This window comes from Lynx canadensis, chromosome D4 (assembly GCF_007474595.2).
Source record: "Lynx canadensis isolate LIC74 chromosome D4, mLynCan4.pri.v2, whole genome shotgun sequence".
Taxonomy (NCBI): domain Eukaryota; kingdom Metazoa; phylum Chordata; class Mammalia; order Carnivora; family Felidae; genus Lynx; species Lynx canadensis.
Genome location: NC_044315.2, coordinates 27048087 through 27073667, shown reverse-complemented (window position 1 = coordinate 27073667; position 25581 = coordinate 27048087). Strand labels below are relative to the sequence as shown.

General features: G+C 46.4%; 1 long non-coding RNA gene across 1 annotated transcript; it reads right to left on the bottom strand.

Moving 5' to 3' along the window:
• Nucleotides 1–3922: 3922 nt before the first annotated feature.
• On the bottom strand, nt 3923–17214 carry LOC115500015. The gene is made up of 4 exons (XR_003964347.2): nt 17100–17214; nt 8614–8965; nt 5848–5975; nt 3923–4454 (listed from the first exon to the last, which is right to left on the bottom strand). It is a non-coding gene; the product is annotated as an uncharacterized LOC115500015 (long non-coding RNA).
• Between the last annotated feature and the right edge of the window lie 8367 nt (nt 17215–25581).

Here is a 25581-nt window from a genome sequence, read left to right as displayed (position 1 = left end):
GGGTGGGGCTTTTCTGGAGACGGAGGAGAAGGGGTGGCAAGAAAGCGAAGGGGCGGCCCCAGCTCTTTCCCTGGAGGACAGGCCTGGTCCCTGCCGCAAGACGCATCTTGCTAGAACCCTAGCTGAAAACAGCTCCCACGTGGGTGACTCCGAGGTTCAGGTGGGAGGACAAAATCCAGGGGCCTGGGGAGAACAGGATCTGCCTGGAACCTAAACACGGCCCCGCGCCCGCCCCAGCCTCGTCCCTCTGGGCAGTCGGTTGGGTCGGGTGCGAGGCTGGTGTCGCTGCGGAATCAGGCCAGTGCGATCAGAAGCTGAGTAAACTTCCTCTGCAGCCATAAAGATCTGCTCAACAAAGGATTTTCTCTGAGTGGGGGAAAAAAAGGATGTCTTTGCTGTCACTCATCGCTCCCTTCGGGAAGCAACCCCGTGAAAGCCAGCCTCAGATGCTTACAAATAGAGCAGTTTTCCCAAATCTGATTATGAGCCCTGTGGGCTTTGAAAATTATGGCAGCTTATGAAAAGTAACCACAGAGCCCTCTGCGGGCGTGGAGGAGGGCCCGGGGCGAGCGCCCTGGGAAGGGAATACGAGTCTAGCCCGGGCCCTCCGGGTCCAGTTGCCAAGTACAAATACAGAGCTTTCCATCAACGTGGGCCATTTGCAGCATCGGCTTAAAACCCAAGCAAACAGTAAATTCTTTCTGTTGTTTTGTTTTCCTTTGATTTTCCTCATGTAGACATTTGTGGTTAATACAAAATAAGATCTCTGCGAACGTTACAAAGGTTGCAAATACGATATAAAACAGTACAAACCAAGGACAACTTAAGCGTCTCCCTCTGCAATGGTGTCATAAAGAGAATGTGAAAGCGTGTCATTTTTTTTTTCCAATCGTGCATTGCCCTCCCCCGCCCCCCAGAGCTAAGGACGGCTGAAGCTGTTGACAGCACTGTCCCTCTCTTGCAATGACAGACCTTGCTAATCAATCATGGCACTATTTCTTCTAAGCAAAATAGTCCAGGCACCTACCCATCCATCAGAGATGGTGGGGAAGTAGAGACTGAGTTGGGAAGATAATCTAGGGGTCTCTGAATGCATTTGGAACAAAAATATTTGTAAGAGGATACTTTACACGGGCACCGCAGTGCAGAGGAAAGAACCCTGGCTGAGGACAATGGTGATCGAACTGCAGTACACGTCTGAATCCCTGGAGGGGCTTCTGCAAACACCAGTTGCTGAGCCCCACTCCTAGAGTTCCTGACTGAATAGGTCTGGGACTTCCAAGAATTTGCATTTGTCACCAGCTTCCTGAGGATACAGATCCTGCTGGTCCCGGAACCACATTTGAGAACCACTGGACTAGGGCTTAAGGACACTGTGGTAGGCTGGTAATGGCTTCCAGAGATATGCTCATGTTCTAATCGCTAGGACCAATGAGTGTGACCCTACGTGGTAAAGGTTTTACAAACGTGATTAAGTTAAAGATCTTGAGATAATCCCTGGATTATCCAGCAGGCCCTGCTATGGGCTGAATATTTGCATCTCCCCAAAATTCTTTTTTTTTTTTAGTTTATTTATTATTTATTTTGAGAGACAGAGAGAGAGAATGTGTGTGTGTGTGTGTGTGTGTGTGCGCGCGCGCGAGTGGGGGAAAGGGGAAGAGGGAGAGGGAGAGAGAGAATCCCAAGCTGGCTTCATGCTCAGCATGGGAGAGTATGTGGGGCTTGATCCCATGAACCATGAGATCATGACCTGAGCTGAAATCAAAAGCTGGACACCTAGCTGACAGAGCCACCCAGGCGCCCTCCCCAAAATTCTTATGGTGAAACCTTACCTCCTAATGTGATGGTATTAGGAGACGGGGCCTTTGGGGGTTTTGCAGTTTAGATGAGGCCATGAGGGTGGGACCTCATGGTGAGATTACTGTCTTTATTAGAAGAGAAAGAGAACAGGGCTCATTCTCTCTCAAGGGAGGCTATAGCAAGAAGGCAGCCATCTGCAAGCCACAAGTAGAGCCCTCACCAGGAACCCGACCATGCTGGCCACCCTGATCTTGGACCTCCCAGTCTCCAGAGCTATGAGAAATAAATATCTCTTGCTCATGCCCCCAGTCTGTGGCATTTTGTTACAGCAGCCTGAGCATACCAAGACAGGCCCTAAATGCCGTTACAAATGCCCTTATAAGAGAGAGACAAAGGGAGATTAGACGCAGGAGAGGAAGAGGCAATGTGACCACAGAGGCAGAGGTTGAAGTGATGGGACCACAAGCCAGGGAGTGCCTGCAGCCACCAGAAACTGGATGAGGCAAAGGACAAGTTCTCCTCTACAGCTTCCAGAGGGAGCATGGCTCCTCAGACACCTTGATTTCAACCTGGTGAAACTGACTTTGAGCTTCTGACCCACGCAACTGTGAGAAGAAAAAAACAAAACAAAACTATTGCACTGTCTTAAACCTCAGGATATAAGTACACAAACAGACAATGGCTAGATCATATATAACAAAAGAACTCTGGCCCACAGCCTCCGCGGCAATCGGCACAGAATGGTCAGAACTTGGTCAATAACTGTTAGCTTCCTTCATTTGTGCCTCCGTTTCCAAATCAGGACCAAACAGAGAAAGCCAAATATGTTCCCCAAACCAATCACATAGGATGCCCAGCTTCCAATCAGCCTGCCTGTAGCTTGCCCATGCCAACAGCTTCCCATCAGAGCGTTCCTGAAGCTTTTTCCTTTTATCATCATAAAGCCTCCCCACTCACCTTCCTGTGTTTGAGTCTACAAATGCAAGTGATGGTGGCCAGCTCCCTTGCTAGAGTACGCTCTGGATAAGTGGCCTCAGTTTGTCCTCATTTGGATGGGTTTTATTTCCACAAATCCTTCCTCTCAACGGTAAGTTTATTCTCATTTTCTATTTTCTACCACACCAAGTAGTACTTTGCTCATACAAGATACTCAGTAATTATTTTTAAGATCGTAGTGAAATTAGTATAGCCTCCCATATTACAGATAAGAACATAATACACCTGGAGAGATTCATGTATTTGCTAAAAGTTGCATCAAATGGCAAGAAAAAAATCCCAATTTCTGGACTCCCAGTCAAGTGCTTTTTTCACTGGAAGACTGACTTCCTGGTTCTAGTATCTCCCCAACCTGCTCCCTCCCCAGTTTGTGTTATGCGTCTTTGTCATGGCCCTGGGGTTGGAAGAGGGTACTTTTCTGTGCCTTGACTTTGGATTTGGCCAAGGGACTTGGCTTTGGATGGTGAGATATTAATGCTTCTGACTCAAGCAAGACTTGAGATGTGCTTTCATGGTTGGGCTTGCCCTCTTCCACCCCTGGCTGTCATTATGAGAAGAACAAGCCTCAGTTACCCACTGATCCAAGGAGGAGGAGAAATTCATGGAGCAGACCTGTAACCAACAGGGAGCTTGGGGCCCAGCCAAGATTAATCAATCCTGGCTTCCTAGCTCATCTACAGATACATGAGCAAGAGAACAGTGAAGTTTGTGGTATTTTTCATACAGCAATAGCTGATTGGTGCAACTACTGACCATTTAAATAAAATGTGTGATTTAAAGAGGCAAGGTCAGGGGCACCTGGGTGGCTCAGTCAGTTAAGCATCCGACTTCGGTTCAGGTCACAACCTCACGGTCCATGGGTTCGAGCCCTGCGTCAGGCTCTGTGCTGACAGCTAGGAGCCTGGAGCCTCCTTCGGATTCTGTGTCTCCCACTCCCTCTCTGCCCCTCCCCAGCTCATGCTCGCTCTCTCTCTCTCTCTCTCTCTCTCAAAAAACATAAATAAAAACATTAAAAAAAATAAAGAGGCAAGGTCAACAGTAGAAAGGTATTTATTAAAGGTACGTATTTTTTTTAAAAAAAGAAAATCTCAGTAGAACCATGTGTATTAGTTATCTATTCCTACAAATTACCACAAACTCAGTGGCTGAACAAAACAGACACTTATGGTCCCATATTTTCTGTGGGCCAGGAGTCCGAGCACTGCTTAGCCGGGTCTTCTGCCCAGAGTCTCCCAAGGCTGTGGCCAGTATGTTGGCCAGAGCTGGGTTCTCATCAGAGGCTAACCCAGGAAAGTATCTGCTTCCTCACGTACCTGGTTGCAGATAGGGTTTGATTCCTTTCAACTCTAGGATCCATCGGTTCCCTTGGCCAACGAGGGGAGAGAGACTATGGGTAAATCCACTAGCAAGGTGGGAGTCTTGCTTAAATAATCACAGAGTGGCATCCCACCGTGTTTGCCATATTTTATTAGTTATGCGGAGGGGGGCGGGATTACACAAAGGCAGGGACACAGGGAAGGATGGCACGAGAAGAGGGGACAGCTATATGGTCTGTCACCACAGTCCATCTTCTCTTCCCATGAAGCATGGCATCTGCCATCTCTGCATGTCTCCTGGTGGTCTCAGGACCGTGCAGCTAACCAGCTGGCCGGGAGAAGCTGAGGAAAGATGAAAGGAAAAGGTGACATTTTCTGGAAAATAAAAAGTTGAATGGAACCAAATCTGCCTTTCAATTTCCTTCTAGTCATTTTGTGGCATTAATGATAAAAGTTGACCTAGGGGCACCAGGATGGCTAAGTCAGTTGAGCATCCAACTCCAGCTCAGGTCATATCTCACAGTTCATGAGTTCGAGCCCCACGTTGGGCTCGCTTGTCAGCCTGTCAGCACAGAGCCCGCTTCAGATCCTCCGTCCCCTTCTCTCTCTGCCCCTTCCCCACTTACACTCTCTTTCAAAAAATAAAAAAACTTGACCTAGTAATTCTACTTTTTGGTACCCATCTTTGGGAACGTCTAGCACATGTGCCTGAAGAGACATATACAGGGCTTGTCATCTGTCGTGTGAAACAACATGTGTGTTCAGCACTGGAGGAATGGCTGCGTGGATTGTGACCCATCTCTACTTTGGAATAGTTTGTGACTAGTTTAAACAAAAAGGTGGATTCAAAGTGTATTGTTAAGTGGAAAAGACAAGGTGGAGAATACCCAGGCTATATGACACAAAGCACAGAATATTTTCTGCATAGAAAGTACAAGTGCATAGGGAAACATCTAGAAAGGGATACAGAGGCCTCAGAGTACTGTTTAGCTCAGAGTTTCTGAGCTGACGAGAATTATGTCAGGAGAGGGATCAAAGGGGAGTCTGGTCATCTATATTTTGATTTTCTCCCCTGGGAAATGTATTCACATATTATTTTAGATTTACGTATGATATTATTATACATTAATATATAATTCTTTATATTATATAGAATACTGTATATTATATGTATATGTTAATTTATATATTGTGTTAATATATGTGTTAACAAAATATTACATAAACATTATATGTATTACATAATTTACATATTACATTATAGCAAAGAAGTCAGGAGTAGAAGTCAGCAATATAGCTGTATAAATCATGATGGTTTTAACCATGTACACAGATTCCTTGATACTTTTCCCTTGAAGAGAAGATCTGCCCTGGCCAGTAGTTTGACTACAACCTCACGAGGGACCCTGAACCAGAATGACTGGGACAAACTGCTCCCAGATCCGTGCCCCACAGAAAATGTGAGGTGGTAAGTGTTGTTTTAAGCCTCCAAGTTCGGGGCTAACTTGTTACACAGCAACGGATAACTGATACACAGATTGGTGAGACTAACAGTGGCTTTTTACAACAAGGTAGCGTTCTTACACCACCTTGGAAGAGTACATGGAAGTGTTTTGAGCAAGAGGAATGTCTGTCCGTTAAGGGTGAAGTTCAAATAAAGTCCTTGTTTTTAATACGCTCAGTCTCCAACATGGAAAAATCCTGTCACACCAGGGAAAAAACACTGAAGACTTACCAAACCTTGGTCGCGTGATAGCGATCACCAAAAACCCAGCATCCATCTTGTCAACAAATGTTATTCCATTCCACCCATAGTAGAATTTTCGTTTTGCCTTCATAATGCATCCTTCCCAGAACTTCTCCCTGAATCACATCAACAGTTTGAAGGTTGTGCAATGACTGCCTATGAGAATAGCCCCCTAGTGGGTGAAGTTTGCACCCCAACCCATCAACATTGGTTACGATCATCGCTGGGCCTTTGGATTACTGGTGATTTCATCTTCTTCATGGTGGATCCCATTTTCAAATTTTCTGCAATGAATGCATATTAATTTGGACAGCAAAAAAATATTAATGCTAATTCTCTTTTATGATTGATTTATTTTGAGAGAAAGAGAGCGAGGGAGAGAGAGCACGTGTGCTCACACAAGCACAAAAGGGGCAGAGGGAGAGAGAGACTGAGAGACAGAACCCCAAGCAGGTTCCACAGTGTCACTGCAGAGCCTGATGCAGTGCTTGAACTCATGAACCGCAAGATCGTGACATGAGCCAAAATGAAGAGTCAGCTACTTACGCGACTGAGCCACCCTGGGGCACCATGCGAATTCTTTTTAAAAGTTACCACATATCAATTAACAACTACATGTTGTTTCTTTCAGCAGGCAGAATCCAAGCCCTCAGCTACCACCACTGTATATTTAGCTGTAACCCATGTGGCCCAAACATTTCTCCCAGGTGGCTGGATAAGCCCCGTGAAACCCTGTGACTAGTTCATATCCCAGAAGGAAAAAAGTAAAGGCTTCTTACCTAAAGGAAAAAAAAAAATCTCCCTTTATTTATTTATTTATTCATTTATTTTTAGAAAGAGAGCACACACACAAGTGAGAGAGAGAGAGAGAGAGAGAGAGAGAAGCAGAGGGAGAGGGAGAGAGAATATTAAGCAGGTTCCACACTCAGTGCAGAGCCCAAGGCGGGGCTCAATCCCGCAACCCTGGAATCATGACCTGAGCCAATATCAAAAGTCGGACGCTCAAGGGACTGAGCCACCCAGGCGCCACATCCCAAAGCCCTTTATTTTAAAGGTCTTTCTGAGGCTGGTGTCTGGGTCACGTTTCTAAGGCTCAGACCTGAACATAAAAGGTGGGTTTGCCCCAAAGCCTCAGACCTCTAGCAGCTGGCCTGGTTCTGGCTCTTGCCTGCCTCATAGAAGGAGGAGAACCTGGAGAACCCAGTGGCCCTGGGCCTGGTCTTCAACTTTTATTTCCCGTCTTGCCTTGACTCGTGCATTCTAACATCCAGCTTGATCAAAAGCAAGGAACAGTTTGAGTCTTCTCTCGACCCTTATCGATTTTCTCTTTATCCCGTCCCCGTCTCGAATCTTCTTGTCCCTTCCTATGGCCAACCTCATAACCTGAAGTCTATTCTTATTTGAGAAATCTCCTTACTGTCCTGGTGCCTCCTCTCCCCTCCTTCCAATCCACGCGGCTGGACTGAAATCCCCACGTTCCTCTCGTCACCTCCCATTCCAAGCTCTCCCGTGTGTTCCTGTTGCAACTACCTGAAGTGTGAGTCCTCGGTACATTCAGCATCTCCAGACCCTACCCCTTTCCAACAGGTATCTCTTTCCAGACATATCTCCACAGCCACGCCAATCCCATCTAACCGGCATGTATGTATTAAGTACTGCTATGCCCCAGGACCATACTTACGATGGGGAAATAGACAAAAAGAGCTTACAGCCTAGTAAAAGAGACCATTAGTAATTACACAGAGGGGCTCAGAGTGTTTACAGAGGGTGGAGGAGAGGAGCCTCAAACAGCACCGTGGAGGAAAACCTCCCTCAGATTGAAAAAGGGGCAGGGAGATGGTCTTGGAAGGATTCCCAGAGGACATGATGCGTGAGCTAAAACCAGAAGCCACGTGGAGGCTAAGTAGCTAAAGAAGTGAACAGAGGGCTTTCCAGGCCTAGAGAACAGCACAGGCAAAGCCTCGGTGGCCTGAGCAAGTATCCAATGTAGGAGAAACCGACCAGATATGGTCCATGAGTGACGGAGCCAAAAGCAGAGAGGGGAGGATCTCACTCAGTGGGTACCAAATGGTACTAATTGACTGAGCCCAGGCTTTGAAGCATGATAGTGCCCAGATCACAGACCAACCCATGTGGCATAAGACAATTCACTCAGCCTATCAGAGCCCCAGTTTCCCTAGGCCTAAAGTGAGATTTAAAATACCAACCATGTGGTGTTATTTTGAGGATCATAAAATAAAATGCATTTAAATCACCAGGCTGAGGGGCGCCTGGGTGGCTCAGTCGGTTGAGCGTCCGACTTCGGCTCAGCTCATGATCTCACGGTCTGTGGGTTCGAGCCCCGCGTCGGGCTCTGGGATGACAGCTCGGAGCCTGGAGCCTGCTTCAGATTCTGTGTCTCCCCCTCTCTCTGACCCTCCCCCGCTCATGTTCTGTGTCTCTCCCTCTCTATCAAAAATAAATAGACATTTAAAAAAATTTTTTAATAAAAAAAATAATGAATCACCAAGCTGAGTGTCTGCCCCATTACGGAAGGTTGAAAAATCCATGCCTCCCTTCCCCTTTTATTACTTAATAAGAACCGTAGCAAACAACTACATAGCATTTACTCTGCACCAGGCACTTTACAATTCATGGAAAATAAATGCCTCAAGAGTATGCATGAAGTGCTTAGTGGGTCTACTGAGAGCTTCTCTCTACCACGGTGGAGCGAACAGAGCTGAGAGATACAACGGCCAGAAAGAAAGGGGTCACCTTTTATTCAGGTTAGCAGGAAACTAACTACACATCAGTGAAGAAGAAAGACGTTAGAGTCGCAGAGCACTAGACGCGACTTGGAACAAAGGCCTTCAGACGGTGTGGAGACCAGAGCTCTACAGTCTCTGCCATCAGGATACCCGGGGTCCACTTCTGGCATCAGCCCTCCGCAGGCTGGGCCCTTATCACACTCCCTCCTTCACCACATCGTCATCGAAGGCAAAGCCTTTCCCGAATGAGCGGCTGCCTTCCCTGCTCCCACCGCTCTTCATTTGCAACGAATGGGCACAATTGTCTGGTCTTGTGGTGCATTCCCTCCTTCCTTCATTTGGCTGATATTTCCTGGAGGCTGAAAACATAACAGAAATCAAAACACATACAGCCCCTCCCCTCTGGGAGCTCACAATGCTGAGAAGCCAGTGAGGGAGCAAGGCACTAGTCATCACAAAAGTAAGTGTTTAAATGTATTTTTTTTTTTTTTTAAATGTGCCGTGCTAGAGAGTTAGGCTGCTTGGCGGTGTTCAGCAGGGTTTCTGACCCAGTGAACCGAAGGGTCTTGGAGGACCAGTATAATTGCCCCCAACTATTTTACAAGCAAGCTCCTGTAGGCCTGACCCCATCATATTTGTCCTCGCTTGCCCTGCCACCCCGGCCAGTGGCACATAGTAGCCGCTCAATAAATGTCAGCTGCAATAAAGGAGTTCCCGGACCAGTTCAGATCAAAGCCCGACTCCCACCAGAGTTAATAAAAAGCTCTGGTTACAGGCTTCTGAGGACACAACCTGGGATGTTTGCTTTCCTTCATTTCCAAGGAAGGCATTCTCGGGTTCCCAACATTTAAGAGAAGGCTCAGGAGAGAAAGTTTGTGTAGTTAAGGATCCAGCCCGGGATGGTTTATCTCAAAGCCAAGGGGGTGGGGGGTGGCTGGCTGCCTCAGGGCTGTCAGCAGGGAACTGGATGTGAAGAGGTGGAAGATTACAGGAGCTTTGGAGACAAAGGAACATAAATCAAAAAGAATTAAAAGAAAACAAGATCCTTGAGCCTCCGCCTGTTAAGGTTCTTTTAAAAGTATTTTTGCTAGCGAGTCGGGTGGGGGAGGGTAAACAAAGTTTAAATGAAGGAAAGTAAGCCCGAAAGTGAATGGCTAAAGGCCGCGTACAGCCCAGGTCTGTCCCCTCCTCTGTCTTTTTACTTTTCTCTGTCTTACTGTTAATGGCCCGAAATGATTAACAATTGGAAAAAAGATGTCACAGACTTAAACTGTTTCCTCCCTCTCTTCCCCACTCTTGTTTCAATTCCTGTTTGGTTCAGACACTCTGAGCTACAGATCTTCCTTCACGATGAAATGGTTTGGGCTCTACTTAATAAGTCAACACCAGAATGCAAGGCGGGGTTGAGCAGGTGGAAGAGGATGGCTTTATTCCAAAAGCATAAACGTCGACCCAAATTAGATTTAAATAGTAACACTGCACCGAAGCTGTGCAAGTCCCACGCCCTCCATAAATCGGGCAGCCAGCCTGAACCCCTTACCAGAGCTTCGAACAGAAACCATCCTACTCCAGGACGTCGTCAGGCTTCTGGTCTTTTCTAAGACGATACATTACCAGAACTTTAGACAAGAACATTAATTCCCACCCCTGATACCTCCACGGGTAGCCCACTCTCCTACAGAGGAAACCACTTCTTCGAGAATTAGGGTTGCCATAGAAAATTCAGGACGTCTAGTTAAATGTGAATGTCAAATAAGCAACAAATAATTTTTCAGTATGAGTGTGGCCAAAATATCACATTTGGATGTCCTACTTTTACTTGCTAAATCTGGCAAACCTTGCAATTCTCCAGCTCAACAGATCCTAAACATATAGGGTTGCCAGATAAGCTATAGGTTGGTTATTTAATTTGAATTTTAGATAAATAACTAATCATTTTTTAGTGTAAGTGTATCTCATGCTGCAATACTTGGGATATATATATTGTTAGAAAGAAGGAAAGAAAGAAAAGAAAGAAAAGAAAGAAAGAGGGAGGGAGGGAGAAAGGGAGGAAGGAAGAGGGAAGAAGGGAAGGAGGAAGGAAGGAAGGGCGGAAGGGAGGAAGGAAGGGAGGGAGGGAGGAAGGAAGGAAGAGGGAAGGAGGAAGGAAGGAAGGAAGGAAGGAAGGAGGAAGGAAGGGAAGAAGGAAGGAAGAGGGAAGGGAGGGAGGAAGGAAGGAAGAGGGAAGGAAGGAAGAAGGGGAAGAAGGAAGGAAGGAAGGAAGGAAGGAAGGAAGGAAGGAAGGAAGGAAGAAGGAAGGAAGGAGGGAGGGAAGAAGGAAGGAAGGAAGGAAGAAGGAAGGAAAGAAGGAAGGGAGGGAGGGAGGGAGGGAGGGAGGAAGGGAGGAAGCGAGGAGGGAGGAACAGACTCCAAATAATGGAGTCTCTCATGCTCATTAATTTATTCTTTTAATATGTGTATACACTCTGAAGGCATAGGAGGCTAAAGCCAGCACAGGGATCATGTGTAGCTTTTGTGAGAACACCATGATAAATATGAAGATTGCACCATACTACCACAGGGCCCCTGTGCACTTGCACACACACACACACACACACACACACACACACACACACGTGTGTGTGTGTGTGTGTGTGTGTGTGTGTGTGTGTGTAGCAGACTGGAGAGACACAGCATTCTTATGATAAAGGCAACTACAATAACACCTGAGTTGTTGTTGCTGTGTTTAGGCAGAAAAGTCCCAAGAACACATATAAATAAATATAAATCATAAATGAGAAAGGACATCTTTTCTGAGAAAATGGAGGAGCAAAGGGGGTGGTTAAAGTTCCCAAGTAAGCTGAGGGTAAAGGAAGAAGCATGTGAAGGGGTAGGAGACGAGCTTACTGCATGTATCAGCTGGACGCTGGTGGAAGAGATACTCAGTTCAAAGCCAGTAAGGAGCCGAGCATTCGTCCGGGTGCTTCTGTGACTGTTCGCTTGCCTGCCTTGGCAGTTTTACTCTTGATTACTGGCTTTCTACCATGCTTTGTTTCACACTCTATGAGTGTGTATGGCTAACATGTATCTTTTCTCTTTAATCTACTCTACAGCATAAAATCCATAGGGAAACAGCAGCAAGGATTCAAATATTACTGTTTGAATTAAAAATTCAAAAAATAGGGGCGCCTGGGTGGCGCAGTCGGTTAAGCGTCCGACTTCAGCCAGGTCACGATCTCGCGGTCCATGAGTTCGAGCCCCGCGTCAGGCTCTGGGCTGATGGCTCAGAGCCTGGAGCCTGTTTCCGATTCTGTGTCTCCCTCTCTCTCTGCCCCTCCCCCGTTCATGCTCTGTCTCTCTCTGTCCCAAAAATAAATAAACGTTGAAAAAAAAAAAATTTAAAAAAAAAAAATAAATAAAAAAAAAATAAAAATTCAAAAATGATTATACTCTTAACTCTGTTAAAAACTGGGAGACATTATCGTGAAGAGCGATCAAATATTTCCAATCTTGCTTAAGAAGTCTTTCGGAAGGATAACAATGATCTTTCAATGATCATGTCAAAGAAAAGTAAAAAGAAGCAGGTGAAATTAATGTTAATAAAAGATTTTACTGAAGGGGCACCTGGGTGGCTCAGTCAGTTGAGCGTCCAACTTCGGCTCAGGGCATGCTCTCACAGTTCGTGAGTTCGAGCCTTGCGTCAGGCTCTGTGGTGACAGCTCAGAGCCCGGAACCTGCTTTGGATTCTGTGTCTCCCTCTCTCTCTGCCCCTTCCCCACTCATGCTCTGTCTCTCCCTCTCTCTCTTAATAATAAATAAACATTAAAAAAAAAGATTTTACTGAAGCCCAGTATCTCCAAAATACTATCATTTCAACATGCAATTAAAATTATGAATGCAATACTTTATATTTTTTCTTAAACCAAGGCTTCAAAATCTGGCACATCTCACTTAGATGCTAACTTTTACCAGAAATACTTTATGTATATTTAGATTTCATAAAATTTGCATTTGAAAATGGAGATTCACGTACCCAACTTGTTCTGAACATACTTAAGAGCTTCCCAATAACCGAGTTAACTCTTTAAGTTTAAACTTACATAGAATTAAAAAGCCAGCCTCCCGTTGTCCCAACCACATTTCAAGTGACCAATACCTGCAAATGCAGATCGAAGATAAAGACACAAATTTCCAGCCCCCAGTTTTCAGCCTCTAAGTAACATCATCGATTTCTACTGCTAGTGCCCTATTTCTTGCTCTTTTATTTTTTTTTTTCAACGTTTTTTTTATTTATTTTTGGGACAGAGAGAGACAGAGCATGAACAGGGGAGGGGCAGAGAGAGAGGGAGACACAGAATCGGAAACAGGCTCCAGGCTCCGAGCCATCAGCCCAGAGCCTGACGCGGGGCTCGAACTCACGGACCGCGAGATCGTGACCTGGCTGAAGTCGGACGCTTAACCGACTGCGCCACCCAGGCGCCCCTTTCTTGCTCTTTTAATATCCTGATTGTCACTCAACCTGCAGTCCCATCTTCTGGAAAATAAAGCCTAGAAAGAAAAGGGGTTGACCTCCAACTTATTCCAAAGAACAAAGCAAATTCATCCCCTGAGCTCTACTGATATTTTCTTTTGTTTTAACTTTTTTTTAATGTTTATTTATTTTTGAATGAGAGAGAGAGTGCGCGAGGTGGGGAGGGGCAGAGAGAGAGGGAGACGCAGAATCCGAAGCAGGCTCCAGGCCCCGAGCTGTCAGCACAGCGCTCGACGAAGGGATCAAGCCCATGAGCCATGAGATCATGACCTGGGCCGAAGTCAGATGCTCAACCAACTGAGCCACTCAGTCGCCCCTTTACCGATATTTTCTTAATGGTTACATTCAGTTCTGTAAACGCTGTAGAAGTAATTTCATCTGCACGGAACTTGGAGTGGTTTCTGCCTATTCCTTCTTGGTATGCAGAGAGCATTGTGCATGGTAAGTATTCAACAAAAGCATGCTGAATGCGCAAATAAGTGACCATTCGGGAGACATGCTCCAGTTAATTGTGTTCATGGAAAAACCGAAGGAGATCATTTAAGAAAAGAATTCTCTGCCCTATTCTTTGGGTAATGTCTTTAACCAAGACCCTTTCATCCAGTGATACCTGATGATAGCAACAGAAAGAGGGAGGAGGAGTGCCAAGAGGAAGCTGTCATCAGATATCTCTGCTCAGACAAATGACCAGAATTCTCCTGCCCTGGCCCACCCCTCATTTGATGGTGGCACAGACTGGTACAGCAGGGACACAGACCAAAGCGCTATGACCGGACTTCAGGTCTTGGGGGGGAATGAAATAAAGTCGAGTATCGATCCCAGCAGAGACAGTTCAGACATGGAAGGGCCAGCCCGTGCCAGAAACCCCAGCACAGCCCTTTGGGATTTGCCGAGAGAGTCCCTCAAGAAGGTTCGGAAGCACTTACAAATAAATACATAGGAAAAAAAGTGGATTGTGCACACTCACTTCAATAAGAAAGAGATGAGGAAAACTCCCTTTTGAAAAAAAAACATGCAAATCACTTAAGAATTGGACGAAGAACTCTCAGATGAGGTCCGCTTTGAGAAGGTCGCGTGCCAAGAAAAAAGAAGATGTATGAGTAGAGCTCACCTCCAGGAGTGAGGTCAGCAGAGCAGAAGCTCAAAACAAGGTTAGGACTGAGGGAAACAAGTGCTCACAATTTTTAAAAGGGGTATTTGTTAGTTTCCTATTGACGGTATAACCAATTGCCACAAACCTCATGGCTTAAAATAGCGCAAATTTATTATCTGAAAGTTCTGAGGGTCAGAACTCCAAAACCAGTCTGATTGGGCTAAAAGCAAGGTGTCGGCGGACCTGAATTCCTTCTGGAGGTTCTGGGGGATATTCCATTTTCTTGTCTTTTCTGGTCTCCAGAAGCATCCTGCATTCCTTGGATTCTGGCCCAACATGGCTCCACCTTCAGCTTGCATGGTTGTATCTCTTTCTCTCTTTCTGATCATCTTGTCTCCCTCTTATAAGAACACTTGTGATGGATGGCATTGGGCCCACCCAGATAAGCCAAAATAATCTCCCCATCTCAGGATCCTTGATTTAATCACACCTGCAAAGTCCTCTTTACCAAGGTTCCAAGGATTTGTGCATGGACATCTTTGGGGACCGTTACTCAGCCTAGCACAGATATACTTGACTGTCCTACAGGAAAATGAATATTTCTCGGAGGCAATGATGTGATGCTCAGCAGTGACAAAGGGGAAGTGAGCCTTCTTGATTCCTTCATGACTTCCAACTTCTCTGACAGGAAGACTGATCCCTTCCCCAACCCCTATAAGCTAATACACCCAGTTTCCCCCAAGTCTCTGTGGTTCTTTGTGCTGTCCTCTGTAAGAGCATTCAATCACTCAACGAATAGTTATTGAACATCTACTATGTTGAAGCAATATTCTAATCACCCAGGATAGCAAATCTAATCACCCAGTGAGCAAAACAAATGAAAGTTCTTATCCTCAAAAAACGATCACACTAGTAGGGGAAGACACACAATTAAAGAAAATTAAAAAGAAAGAAGGAAGGAAATTATACAGTGTATTTGAAAGTGATTAAGTGCTATTTAAAAAGTGAGGCAGGGGAGAGTGCCTGGGTGGCTCAGTCCGTTAAACATGTTAAGCACCTGACTTCCGCTCAGGTCATGATCTCATGGTTTGTTCCAGTTTCAAATCAGGTGAGCAGGAACCCCTCTTGGGTGAGCTCCACTTCTCTCTCTCTCTCTCTCTCTCTCTCTCTCCCTCCCTCTATCACTTGTGACCCCTCTGGCGCTCAAAAAAAAAAAAAAAACAATGGTGCGGGGCGGGGGGGGGGGGGGGGAGGAGTGGGGAGTGCAGGTAGTTAACCTGCTAGGTGCTAACTCAGTGTTTAGGAAAGGCTTCGCTGAGAATAGGGCATCTGCCCAATCTGCTGGAAGGGTGAAGGAGGGAGCCACACCCTTTCTTAGATCCCCTAAGAACAGAAACCGCAAATAAGGCAAAAGCCCCGCAGGGGGAACAGCTTGAGGGGCTGAAGCAGATGGGGACTAGCCAGGCTGCAGGAGAATCAGCAAGGGGACAGTTGCAGGAGCTGAGAACAGATGCTCATGGGAGGGCCAGCCGAGGAAGGCCTTGTCACATCGGATTGTCCAGGACCATGAGCTCCAGAGGGCAGGGATACTGCCTCATTCTCTTTGGTGTCCCTGGCACCTCGCACAGTGTGAGCATGCGTAGTTAACGCCTGCGACACGGAGCATGCTTCTCTGCTTGCAACTTCACTGCAGGCTTCTTCCCTCCTGCACGTAGGACAGGGGCCTGGCATGTCTGTCACTGGATAGCACGGACCCGACGCCTGTGGCCAAGAAGTAGGAGTTGCAGGTGCAGGGGCCAGAATCCTGTGCGCTCTGCCCCTGCGCTCTGCCTACCTGCTCCGCGGCTACCTCGCTGCCCTTCGCTCACTGCCCCCGCCAATGCCATCCCACCTGTGCCAAAGCCCCCGGCCGGCGGCGAGGCCTTTTTCCTTTCATCACCCGCTGGGAGCACCAGCTCCGCGGAAAGCTGGAGAGACCGGAAGAATTGGGGTGGGGAAGGAGGTGCGAGACCCGCCCCGCCGGCGCGGTCTGGGGTGGGGATGGGGGTGGGGGGGGGAGAGGGGACGCGAGTCCGGAGCGCCGCGCCCAGCGCGGGGGCGGGGGACAAAGGGTTAAGCGATCGGCATTACTGTCTGCGTGCGGCTGGGCTCCGAGGGCCTCGCGTTGCGCCTGGGTGGTCCGGTACAGTCGCGGGCAGCAACCTATTAGTGGTATCTCGGCGTGATTTATGCAGCTGTCAAGCTGCCTTCACCGCGACAAGTGAACTGCGGCCCCGCGCCGCGCTCCTTCCGAGACCATCAGTAAATGGGGCCAAAGAGAAAGGAAAACAGCCCAAGGTGCCACCCCTCAGCCTCCGGGTCCTCTAATGACGAGTCCCCTCTATAGAAAAACATCCAGCTGCCCCCAAGAGAGCGACTCACAGAGCCCCACTGTCTGGGGCGCCAGGCCGACAGGGGGCCGGTGGGGGGGGGGGGTGGGCGGGCAGGCGGGCTTGGCAGGGAGCCACCCGCCACCAGCGGAGCGGGGGCAAGCCAGCCCGCCAGGCGTGGCGCGGACACGGCCAGGGGGCGACGGTGACAGTGCCAGGGGTGGACGTCGTCCTGCGGCCAGGGGAGCGTGGTCAAGCCAACATGCCACCCACGAGGTCTGGCACCCGCTCCACCCCGCCACCCCTCCTTTTACCCTCCGGCACAGGCGACGCTGGCCTGAGAGGGCTACACAGGGGACACGCGTCCCCTCGGCCTCAGCAATCCCCACACCTCCCACCTGCGCAGGTGACCCTGGGTCCGTCCATGGCCATCAGACACCAGCGCCTACCCCCCCCACTCCCCCTTGCCCACACCCACACCCGTGCACACACCCGTGCCACACGCACCCGTACCTACACACCTGCTATCCAAGAGGGCCACGGCCCCCCAGGAGAGGGCTATCTCTTATTCAGTACTTGATTGACAGTGAGGTAGCCAAGGGCCTGGGGAAGTGTGCGTCTGTGTGTCTGCGCGTGCGTGTGCGTGCGCGTGTGCGTGAGAGAGCGCGCGCGCGCCAACAACCACAGGACTGCCCTTGTTAATAACGTCAGGGACGTTAATAGGCCTCTTTTCTCCCTGCTGCCAAGTGGCATGCGGTGCATTGTGTTTGTGGTACCGCAGTGGAGGGCAGGTGTTCCACACTGGATCTGATTCCCAGCCAGAACGTTTCAGAGGCTGGAGGTGACGCACAGCGACGAGTTCCTGATTGCTGCTGACACAGGGAGAAGCGGAAGGAGGTGCGTGCTGGCCCCCGGGGTCCCCCCCCCCCCCCGCCCCGGAACGGCCCCTCCCTCCCTCTCTCCTCCTTCAATACCTTGGCCTTGCCTTGAGGCCACAGGACCCGGCACTCCACAACGTGGGTGCCCTGAAAAGGAAACTCTTAGCTGGACTCAGAAGGACACAGGTGGCACCGACAGCTGCACGCTCCCTGGGTCTCTGGACTTGGCAGAGCTCCCTGGACTTGGTCATTTAACAGTCCTGTCAACACAGGCGGGAAGGGACAATGGCATTTTTAATAAGCTTCCTGTTTGTTCAGAGAGGAAGCTGCTAATGCCTCACTCCAGAATGGTGTCTGGAGGTGACCGTGCCAGCTCTCCCTCCGGGCACCTGATCTGCCTCCCTTCTGCCTGTTCAGCCACAAGTTTCAAAGGTTGACAGTTTAGCTCAGGGCATGGCAGCTCTTGCATTTCCCACTGCCAGGGGCTTCTCAAGGACCCTTGTGCCCTTCTGTTTTCCAGGGCACCATTCTTCTGCTCTGGTCTGGGTATAAAAGGGAACAGCTGCACTGGAAGTCGGGACTGGAGCCCGCTTGGCCCACATTCCTTGTCGAATTCCCGTCTTGGCCCTCTCCCCTGCACCCCCACGTCCGGTTAGTGCAGGCGGTCCCCGGGGCCCTGCTTCTACTTTCAAATCCCTCACGGCAACGCCTCACACCACCCCACACGGCACGAGGGGCCTTTCTGGGGTTTGTTTTCTCATTGGCTCCCCAGAGACCCTGGACAGATAAAGTCACAAGGAGGTGGAAGGCATCCATTTTCTTTCCGGTCTCTCCTTGAGAAAGAAGGAGGCTGGTGACAGAAGAATAAACCGTTATAATTCCTTGGGTGCTTTTCTGGCATATTCTGTGGGGAAGCTATGCCTGGAAATGACGATGGATGGGCCCAGATTGATTTTTTTTTTTTCTGCTAATGTTTCCCACATAGGGTCTTTTCAAACTCATTTGTGCAAGACTTTTTTTTTTCTTTTCTGAAAAGCTGGGAGAAGGTAAAATTTCACAGGAGAGTCCCATGCTTTCTTCTGTGGGAACTATGAGGCCAGCTCACCAACTCCACTGTTCCCACGTGGCTTCAACCCCGCCTTGTCCCATCCAGGCCTTTGCAATGACCTCAAAACTCCAATCTTTCTTCTTCCACCCTAATCACCTTCTTTAAATACAAGCAAGATCTCACTTTTCCCTCCTCTAAAATCTTCACTGGCAAACTGTCTGCCAAAGTCCCAAACCTGAGAGTGTCATCAAAAGCCCTTGACAAGATGGATCCATCCAATCTCTCTTTTTTTTTTTTTTTAAATTTTTTTTTCAACGTTTATTTATTTTTGGGACAGAGAGAGACAGAGCATGAACGGGGGAGGGGCAGAGAGAGAGGGAGACACAGAATCGGAAACAGGCTCCAGGCTCCGAGCCATCAGCCCAGAGCCTGACGCGGGGCTCGAACTCTCGGACCGCGAGATCATGACCTGGCTGAAGTCGGACGCTTAACCAACTGCGCCACCCAGGCGCCCCCATCCAATCTCTTTTTATGTACCCTCCCTTCAGAAGATACACGTGGTAGGGGCGCCTGGGTGGCTCAGTCGGTTAAGCGTCCAACTTCGGCTCAGGTCATGATCTCGTGGTTCATGGGTTCGAGCCCCGCGTGGGGCTCTGTGCTAACAGCTCAGAGCCTGGAACCTGCTTTGGATTCTGTGTCTCCCTCTCTCTCTGCTCCTCCCCCACTCATGCTCTGTCTCTCTCTCTCTCTCAAAAATAAACATTTAAAAAAATTAAAGAAAGAAAAGGAAGATACATGTGTTAATCTGGGTTGGCCAAGAAGTAGACATCATGATGAGATTCACAATGCATAGATTCACTTGCCGTTTGCAACTACGTGGATGGAACTGAAGGGTATTATGCTAAGCGAAATTAGTCAGAGAAAGACAAATATCATATGACTTCACTCATATGAGGACTTTAAGACACAGAACAGATGAACACAAGGGAAGGGAAGCAAAAATAATATAAAAACAAGGAGGGGGACAAAACATAAGAGACTCTTAAATACAGAGAACAGAGGGTTACTGGAGGGGGGTCGTGGGAGGGGGGATGGGCTAAATGGGTAAGGGGAATTAAGGAATCTACTCCTGAAATCATTGTTGCACTATATGCTAACTAACTTGGATGTAAATTTAAAAAATAAATTTAAATTTTTTTTAAAAATGCGTAGATTCAACTAGGGCTAATACCTGTGGAAGAGAAAAATGGGGCAGTAGCTGGAGAAAGCAGGAAGAACTGTCAGAGTTTAATGAAGGTTTGACATACACACACATACACACACATACACACACACAGTGAAGGGGAGAGGAAGGAAATGTCAAGTAGAAGCATCCAAGACTGATATAGAATTAAGAAAGTTGCATCAAGGCCATCAGGGAGCGATGTCAGCCCACATCAAGGGAAATTTAGCCAACAAAGGACTTCCATGGCTTCCAGGAATGGACCCATCTTTGTATCCCTGCCTCACTCAGCCACTGGCTGAGAACAGGCGATGGGAAATGCATTTGGCCTTGATGAAACCCAGTGTGGATTGGTTTATGGACTTCTCAGAGGGCAGCAGCTGGGATCCTTGGTCAACCCCTGGATTTGGAGGTCTTCAAGGGGCATTTCCATGGGCATTCCCATAGCTGCCACAAGGTGCAGGTCAGCCAAAGAAAGTAACCTATAGTCTTCAGAGCAAGCCATTCACCCATGCATTTGCTCCTGCCTTCTTCCTGGCCTGCCATGCTCCTTCTTCCATTCTACCACCAAATGAAATTCTACTCATCCTTCAAGGGTCCACACAAGTGCCACCTTCTCCAAGAAGCCTTTTATCTACACTGATGATACTTTGCCTGCCCCTCCATGATAGTATCCTTTTGGATTTACACTAGTTGTCCAAGTCTCATCCCTGGCCTTGGGGATGAGAACTGTTTCATTCCTCTTTATACAAGTAGTTTGGCACCGCAGCTCACATAGATTCACTCACGTACTTATTCAACAGGATTGCTTGTTTATTTTTATGTACCAGGCACTACACTGGGCCCCACTGGTCTAGAATTGTGCAAGATGGTGAAGGAGCTTACTTCCCAGCCTGGGTGAGGGAACTAGGAGAATGAAAATATTAAGAGTCAAGCAATGTCCCACAGGAGAAAGGGGACAAGAAGGCAGAGTCCTGAGCCAAGGTATCCTGGACTGGTACTATGTTTTTAAAAAATGTACAGCAATAGCATATGAGGTCTTGGGATGCTAAATTTGGGGAGTTGATGTTAAAAACCATCCAGAAGTCAGATGAATTTCAATGACCCCATTGGTTCAGCAAAATTACCAGAAAGCCTCTGTCTACAATGGCTCTGGATGGGCAAAAAAAAAAATCTCTGTGCCTGTGTCTTACACTGCCATAAATGTTTATTGGAGCTATGCACAGGCTTTCAGAAACCCCAGGCCAAAGTCAAGAAATTAACAAGTAAATACAAAGCAAAAGCTCTTCTTAAAGTAATTCCCCATTAATAATTATAAAATGCTTAAGAAAACAATCCACTGTGAGTAAAAGTCAGCGAGTACAACAGATGATTAATTCAAGAACTTGAGATAATAGAAAAACAATGTAAGAGAAACTATAAAGCAAGTATGCTTAAAGTATAAAAGCATTTCTTTAAGTATTAGAAATATAAGGGAAAAATTGGACTCTGAAAAAATGAACCAGCAGATTTGAAAAAGAATGAATCAAAACTTCTACAAATGGAAAATATTTTCATTAAAATTAAAAAGTGAATGGGCAATGAAACAGCAAATCACCCAAGTTATATTTGAAAAATGTGATCAAATATAGCACAGAAAAGTAATAAGGTAGAAAATATGAAACATTAAGAAACCATGGATGATATAATGAGAGGGTCAAACATATGTCTAGTTGGAGTAGAAGCAATATTCCAAGAAGAAATGTCTCAGAATTTGCTCAAATAGATGAAAGACATGAATGTTCAGATTTAATGAGTATGAATCCCATGCAGAATGAATAAAAATAAACCCACAACAAGAATAGCATATTGAAACTGCAAAACGCTGAAGAGAAATTCATTTTAAAAAAAAGAGAGACACAAAATTTAACATAACTCAGTAGCTATAGTGGAGACCAGAAGACAGTAGAATGTTGTGAAAATCCCAAGGGATGAAAATGTTCAACCTAAAATTCTATACTCACATAAACTTCTATACTTTATTCTGTAATCAACAGTACACAAATTAAAGATATTTTAGGCAAATAAATGCCAACATGATTTATAATTCACAGATTCCCACTCGAAAAGATTCAAAAGGATGTACTTCAGTGAGAAGGAAAGTTGAGGGGCACCTGGGTGGCTCAGTTGGATAAGTGACCAACATCAGCTCAGGTCATGGTCTCGTGATTCTTGAGTTCAAGCTCCCCATTGGGCTCTGTGTTGACAGCCCAGAGCCTGGAGCCTGCTTCGGATTCTGTGTCTCCCTCTGTCTCTGCCCTTCCCCTGCACTCACTCTCTCTCTCTCTCTCTCTCTCTCTCTCTCTCAAAAATAAACAAATATCTAATTTTTTTTAAAAAAAGAAAGAAAGTTAAGCCAAAGGAAGAGTGTAAATACAAGGGGTGAAGATCAGCTAAACAGTTGTTTAAAGTTTAGGTAAGTGTAGACAAATGTTGGCTGTGAAATTAATAGTAATAATAATAATGACTAATTTAGGATAGTTTAAAGCCAAATGGATTGAAAATGCTTGACAAAAATCACACGTGAACCAGGGTAAATGTGTTCATAGATTTGTTCAAAAAGGTGATGCGCACAATAGATCTTGTCAAGATCTTGTTAAATCTTGTTAGGTCAAAGATGCATATTAAAAATCTAAGGGTGCTTAATGCAATGTGTTACTCTGGATTGGATCTCAAAACAAACAAACAAAAAGTACGTAAGTGGAAAAACTGGTAAAATCCAATTAAAATCTAGAGTTTAGTTAATAGTAATGCATCCCTGTTGCTTTGGGTTTTTTTTTTAATTTTAACTAATGTGCCATGGCTTATAAGATGTTAACAGGGAAAACTGAGTGAGGGTTATAAAAAAAAAATTCTCTATTTTATACTTGTAACTTTTATGTAAATCTAAAATTATTCCAGAAAAAAAATTTATTAAAAAATAGAGAAAAAATTTTAAATGCAAAGGTAACCACTAAAGACTAGAGCAAGAAAGAATAACTTCCAATTAGAAGGCAGAAATATAAAGAAAACTTGGTAAATCAAAATAGGAGGCAGGCAAGAAGAAACATAAATAAGTATTTAAAAAGCATTATGGATAACAGAAAAAATGAATTGGTAGAAATAAATTTAAATATCGGATCGGGAAACAGATGAACAAAAGGGAAGGGAAGGAAAAGTCAGATAAGAACAGAGAGGGAGGCAAACCATAAGAGACTCTTAAATACAGAAAACGAACTGAAGGTTGCTGGAGGGGAGGTGGGTGGGGGGATGGGCTAAATAGGGGATGGGTGTTCCCAAGTAGGAGAGCATTTGTTGGGATGAGCACTGGGTGTTATATGTAAGTGATGAATCACTGAATCCTACTTCTGAAATCATTATTACACTATATGTTAACTAACTTGGATTTAAATAACATTTTAAAACTTAAAAAAAAATAATAAATAAAATACATACATACATACATACATGACTGGGGACTAAATAAGGTAAAAGCAAACATCAGTAAATTACCAAACAGAAAAGATGAGCTAATTAATAACATGAAGATCTAGTTCTTTAATCAAGAAAAAATGAAAAGGAAGAAAGGGAGGGAGGAAGGAAGGGAGGAAGGAAATCATTAGGTAAACAAGTATTTTTTTTAAAGAGGAGAAAACAAATACACAAAATTAGAAAATCACCACAAATATAGAAGAAACTTGGAAAGATATGAAGGCATCTACTCAGCTCTATATAATCAACTTTCTTTAAGCACCCAGGTGATAGAATTCTTCCTTTGTCTTCCACATCCTTTCTCTGCCCCCTCCTTCTTGACTTTAATGGACCACATCAAGCCCTCTGGCCTCCCGTCAATTTTAGGTCCAGCCAATGGAAAGACATGAGAAGAGACTCTTCCCCAAGTTCCCTTCCTCCACCAAAGGACACAGCACATTGGTTTTACTTTTGGATTTAGCAAAGGCAAATTGAAAAGCCAAGAGGCTGATCCCTACATGGGATCACCAAGAGTCCCTATAGGATAACAGGACATCCTCAGGTATTGGACAGACTTGGGGACCAGTTAAATCCACTTCTGTATGTCCTGATTGTGTGACCTTGGTTGACTGAGTCCCTTATATCTACCGAATCAGGTGGCTATAAGAGGAAGAAACACACAAAAGAATAGTGGTAATGTATGTAACCCATAGAGATATTTATAAAGGCTCAGGAGAAGAGAAGTCAAGATGGTGGAGAAGTAGGGGGACTGGAATTTCCCTCCTCCCTCAAACACAGCAGTATTGAGGTCAGAACACTTGGAATACCAGGAATACAGGCTGCAGAGTGACAAAAAAAATCTCCAGAGATGGAAAGAGACAGCTTGGCAGGACAGAGGTGCATGTATGCGAATTGGGAGGCAAAAAAGGGGTGGTGTAAGCATGGAGTAGGGAACCTCTTCAGTGGAAAAACAAAAGGAAGAGAAAGAGAAGCTGTGAAAGTGTGGGATTGTATTTGGACAAGAGAAAGACCTCTCCAGACCATAGACTGGGGAACGAGAAATATGGAAAGAGCCAGTTTCAACTTTGCAAACAGCCTTAGGAACTAAAGACTGGAGTTATCTGGGGTGCAAGACATTCTCTGGACTGAAGCTGGCCGTGTGCTCACGCCTGGAAGGCAGCCACCCCAGGGCGCAGTAGCAATCTCAGGGGGTGCACTGGGATAGAACAGTCACCTCCCTTGAGCACTGTGGAAAGAAGTTATATTGCCCCCAACCAAGGAAAAAAGACCCTGCAGGTGCCAGCCAGAGGCCTTTTGTCAGCGGGGCTAGCCAAGAACCAGGTCCATGGGGTGCGGGATCCTTTAAGAAATCGGGTTTTGAATCCCAGTCCAGTGCCTGGGAGACATGGGAGACTGTGGAGCAGGACAAGCCCATTCTACTCTGTGAGGGCAGCCTGAACAGCCTGGTTTGAGACACCCTGTCCGGGGAGGAGAGACTGGGGTGTCGCCATTTTTCGCCCCATCACCAACACAGTAGGGCTTCAGGGAGCAGCACACAGGCCCCCAGTGGAGGCAGGACCCACTTACACCATCCCCACCCCTGGGTGCCTGGTAACTGCTTATCTCCTGGAGCGAAACTGACACTAACCAAACCAGACGGTCCCCCCTCCAGACCAGCACAACCACGGATCCCAGACACCAACATACAACTGCCCCGTGGTTTTGTACGTTAGTCTATTTTTCTTCTCTTTCCTCGTCTTTTCCCTTCTTTTTCTTTCTATTCTCTCTCTCTTTTTTTTTTCTTCCTCCTTTGAAATCAGCATCCTAGTGTCTGATTCAAGTTTTGGTCAATCCTTATATATTTTCTTTCTTTCTTTCTCTGTTCTGGTTGTTTGTTTAATCAGACATTTTTACTCTCTTCTTTTTACACATTTTCTGTATCTCCTTTATTTTCCCGTCTCTCTCTCTCTCTCTCTCTGGATTAAACCTTATAGATTCTTTGATTCTCTGCCTGGCCTTTTTTTCTGCCCTTGTCATTTCTCTCTTTCTACGGAATAAAGTGTCTTCCTCCATTCCTTTTTCCTTTTTTCCAGGGTTACTCCAACAAACAAATCGAAGCACACTTGGTGGAAGGTCCAATCCACCACTACAAGCAGTGAGATAAAGCGGCCAAAGATGCAACAACAGAGTGCACACACATACTCCAAAGACACTTCCTGAAGTGTCAGGCACTGGACAGTGCATGACACCTTTTTAATATAGTAGTACTCGGGGTGCCTGGGTGGCTCAGTCGGTTAAGCGTCTGACTTCAGCTCAGGTCACGATCTCGCGGTCCGTGAGTTCGAGCCCCACGTCAGGCTCTGGGC